This window comes from Coenobita brevimanus, chromosome 103, assembly GCF_032717465.1.
Source record: "Coenobita brevimanus isolate Jiangsu-jjx chromosome 103, ASM3271746v2, whole genome shotgun sequence".
NCBI lineage: Eukaryota > Metazoa > Arthropoda > Malacostraca > Decapoda > Coenobitidae > Coenobita > Coenobita brevimanus.
The window spans coordinates 1,985,397-1,990,616 of NC_137056.1; positions in this window are offsets into that span (position 1 = coordinate 1,985,397).

Genomic DNA, 5,220 nt, shown 5'->3' on the forward strand with positions numbered 1-5,220 from the left:
CTCTTCGGCTAATGCAATAAAGGTTCCAGAATTTTCAGCACCATTTTTGACAGCTGCACTTCATTTTTTAAAAATATACTTTTCGAACGTCCAACACCAGTTATATTTCTCCCAGTACATTAAAAGTTTCAGAATTTCCAACATCACTTCTCTGACAGTTTGTCCAGAACTGCTCAATCCTCCATTACAAAGACAACCATCTTCTGGGTTCCGTCTGAAAAAAAAATATATATATACATATACAACTGGCGAAATACAGTGAAAACTCTGTTAGTGTGTTTCAGATGGTTCAATTTTTCCGCGACGTTTTCTTTAAGCATTACACATACAAGTGTTACTGCTTCCTTCCCGTATACATTAAGGTGCCTCCACACTTGCCCGAAACATGTGATCGACACGATGAAATGAAGGACCCAGTTAGAGCTGCTGCAGTATCAGGGTCAAAACGTTCGACGGATCCCTGAACCTCATTTCCTCTTCTCGATCACATGTTCGGAACTATTGTGGCCGCACGCATATCTTTACATCTTCAAAGTTGCTAGGACACGCAGATATTTTAATGTCTACGAACAGACGGTATTCTTCAGCTAAAGCCAGGCTAGGCAGCTACCATCACGCCAAATCACTGTTTTGAGTCAGTTACGCTACGGAAAGTGCCATTCAATGCTTGACATGTGACTCTCTCTCCCAACCCAACCTCTTCGCTGCAGGCCCCACACAATACTGACTCTTACTCCTACATTTGCGCCTGACACAATGACTGCTGACGAGGCCCACCCCACAGCTTTCCATCCACGCCTACTAAGGTGTGTGTGTGGGGTGAGGGGGATGGCAAAAACAGATATACAGCAGGGTGAGGGCGAGAGTCAAGGAGGAGGGGAGGAAGTTAGAGTGAGGGGGAGAGCGAGAAAGACGGTGGGAGAAAACGTGGCTATAGAAAAGGAACTACAAACAAAATGTAGACAGACAAGGAGAAGCGTGAGGGAGGGAGGGAGGAGGGGATGGGGAAGGAGAAAAAGGGCTTACGCAAATAACACCACTCCAGTACTAACATCAATTCTACTATACCCTGACATTATATAACTTTTCACCTCTTCCTTCCCGACCAAACCCATACTCATACAAACCACCTTAAAAAAAAAAAAAAAAAAAAAAATCATCCCAGTCCCAACCCTAACTTCTGCCTTGGGGTGAGGTAGGGCTGAAAAACATGGAAAACTAAAAATGAAACTGCCAAATACGACGCCCAGTAACTTGAAGTACATAATCTTTCAAACATCATTCAAGCCTTCAAAATCGTTGTGCCACCTCACCAGCATAAACCATGTGCACATATTTCTACTCTGCACACACACACACACACACACACACACACACACACACACACACACAAAACTAACCAAAATAAACACATCTCATAATCAGTCATAATCCCAATCTACTTCCCACTATTAAACGTAAGGAGAAATGTGGAAAAAAAAAAATCGAGATGAAAGAACTAACGCAGTGCTCAAGAAATCGCCAATACATCCATTCACTAGTAACTTAGGCCTTCAAAAACCACCAAATGAGAGAGAGAGAGAGAGAGAGAGAGAGAGAGAGAGAGAGAGAGATGGGGGGGAAGGGAGGTTAAGGGAGTTAACATTAGGCACTGGCACGCGTCACGCCAACAAGCATGCATTTGCAAACATTTTGTCCATCATCCAAGAAAAATGTGCAAAAATATTCCCACTGGATGTTTCTCATATTGTAACAGTACCCCCTGTGAGGTGTATAAGTCCGAGACTAGCCTACTACAGTTCAAAATATTTAACAGATGACTGACCAACATACCTGGTGACATCAAAAAAGATGGAAAGACTTGCAGCCCTATCTAATGGAAAGTCACCTACCAGTATTATACAGTATTAAGAACTGGACAGTGCAACTCTTCTACAACTTTCTACTGTGGAAGTTTGATATCCCCATGACTGTACAATATATAACCATCCACCCATCATCCAATCCTATGCCGCCCAGTAAGGAGTGTACGAATCCGGGTTAGGCAAGTTCGTCCTGATAAATATTTAAGATGAGAGTGACCAGTCTCACTCATCCCCGTGTGGCATTACGTGAGCAATAAACCCCAACCACCCTTTGGATATAAACCAACACAGGCTCAATCCGACTGGAACACCTTAATTACCCACTAAACCACCAGGCGCCATTAATTGGTTAGATGGTTACCACCCAGTATAGTAAATGGTTTCCTGGTGTACAGAAAACCATTTAGCTTGTCACTCAGTGTAGTCACCCATAGGCAGAAGAAAGAGGAAAGTATAAAGGAACGAAAGACAGAAGAGGGAGTGTAAAAGTCACCTGTAGGCAGAAGAAAGAGGAAAGAATGAGGGAAAGAAAGACACAAGCGGAAGGATGGATGAAAGGAGACGGTAGACACCCAAAGCAGCACTACATCGAGTGAGTAAATGGTGAGCGCACTCACCTACCACAAGACTGTACAATAAATACACAAATACAGCATGTAAAGATATAAATACATACTTTTATATCACACACACACATATAAAAAAAAAGTCTGGCGGTAGCATATAAGTAAGAGGTGGAATACTGTATTTCAAATCTGATTTATGAAGATTGTGTAGTGTTGCTTCCTAAGACCTGCACAGACCGGTTCAGAATTCTGAAAGTGCCTTGGTACAGACAATGAAATAACTGAGAGAAGGGTACTCACGTCTGATATATGATGGTGTCCAGATAAAGAAGTGGTGGAAGATTAAGAACCTTGAAGGAAGAGATGAAAGGTAAATGTCTAAAGGTGTGAAGAGTATTCGCCCATGCAAATAAAAGTACTTATTAAAAAAAAAAAAAAAAAAAAAAAAAAAAAAAAATCGATACAAGTTACAAGACGACCACATGGAGGGGTGTTTGTATAAAACGTTAACGTGAGCATTGAACTTCAATTGTCCGCCCAATGCAACTTGCATTTTCCACTGCTCTTACTCTCGACTTTTCACATCATTCAAATCTCATTACCCGTACCTTATTTTAATGTGGGTAGTAGCACACTTCCATTCAATCCTCCTGGAGCCTAATACTCAGCCCTCTGCTTCACATCCAAGGCCACCTTTCCTCCTTGAGCCACTCTATTCTCAGCTTATGTACATTCTTTCAGTATTGCAGTGAGGTAGCTACATTCATTATATGCACTGAAGTACATTACCTACATTCATTCCACTGAACAACACACCATGCCATGAGTATCCCTATCATTCAACAACCATAATTTTTACTTCCATTTATTTTCACATCTTCAGTTAAACCACATGATCCATTTATTCTTCCTATAAGGTGAGAAGACTGAAAGTCAAGGGTTGGGACAAAAAAAAATAAATAATAAAATAAAAAACTAAAGTGGGTAGAGGTCAGAGTAGTGCCTCAGGGATACAGGATTGATTAGGAAGGCTACAAGACACTGAGCAGTGTGGAGAGCTGCCATTAGGTGATTGGAGCCTTCATAAACTGTACGAACAATACGATTATCCAGATCATTTAATTACTACTTTACTGGATCTCTATTTGGCAATGGCTATATCAAACCCCTCCGAATTAAAATATATCTCCAAAATTGGTTTAAATGAATATGTAATTGGATCAGAATAATCACAACCATGCCATTCACATTCACAAAACTTCTGAGACCAGTATGCAAAGACCCTGTTCCCTCTGAGCATGTGAACGAAACATTTACATTGATTTTAAATACTCCAACCTTCACCATTCATCACTAGCCCCATTATTTCACAACTCTTAATAGTTTTTCTTCTAATTTTAACCTCTTCTATCCCCATCCATACATACATTGAACAACCATGGGGACCTCCCACACCTACACATGCTTCATGTTCATAAAACACTTTATCAATGAAGTTTTATCACCAGCACCAGTATTATATAATCATTTTGTTTTGTTCTGAAGGCTCCAACATGCTTACACGTGTCGGCCTCAGTCATCTAATGATGGCTCTCCACGCTGCTCGATCTCTAGCAGCTTTCCTATTCAGCCCCTTATCCCTAAGGTCATACTAAATGACCTCATCCCAGGTCTTAATTGGTCTACCTCTCGCAACCCTACCCCTAACATTAACACTTATCACTTTCTGCACCTAATTATCATCCTCCATCCTCTCTACATGCCCAACCACCTTAATCCCTTCTCATCACACCTATACACTCCATTCTCATCCTACCTCTCAGCTCTTCCATTGTAAACCTGACCCCCGCAGGCCATGCACTCAGAGACGTACTGCACATCCACCTAATCATTGCCATTTCCGTACATTTAAGCCTGTGAATATCCTCTTCCTTTACTGCCCAGGTCTCACTACCATACAGCATTACACTCCTAACACATATACAAAGATCCCCTAGCATGCAGAGGGAGCCCTCTCGATGTCAGGAGAGGCAACAGTTCCCTGAACTTCTTCCAACCACTCCTCACCTTCCATAATTCTTTTCTAATTTTTGTTTTTCCTTTTATAATGACAGTCAAGGTTTTCGATACAGTTCTCCTAAAATAACTACACAATCACATTTTACCACCAGACAATTGCATTCAGCCCAAAGAAACCATTTACTCTTGCTGCTACCAGATGACTATTTGGTCAGGAGTTTATCCTAGTAGCAAAAGAGTTAGTAAGACCCCCTCCAGATCTCTCCTGACCTGTATAAAACTATACAGGTACAAAAAGTAAAATTCTTGGGGTACAGAGAGGACCTTTGGAGTGAAGAGCTAATTACAGTAAATTCTTCAAATGCTGGAAGTGCCTTACTTCTCAATCAATCTGTAAGTGGTCATTCAAGTGTTACCATACTTAGCTTCCCTCCCTAACACTAAGCTGGAATTGTGGCCCCTCTTACTCCCTGCCACTCCTCTCCTTTCACCACCAACCAGTATTCTACGTGGAAATGTTAGTGCAATACAGGAATGCCATACCTATTTCCATCAACCTACAGGTGTCATTCAAGGGTTAGTCTACTATCCTCCCTAACACTACCCCAGAACTGCTGACCTCTCTCCCACCTCTCATTGCCTGCCAATCCTTTCCTTCCCCAACTTCACCAAAAAGTAGTATGTAGAAAGTTTCCTTCTCAACCTGTTGTGGGAATGGAATACAATAATAAGCATAAATACAAAACTAATATATTTTATAAGCAGTCATA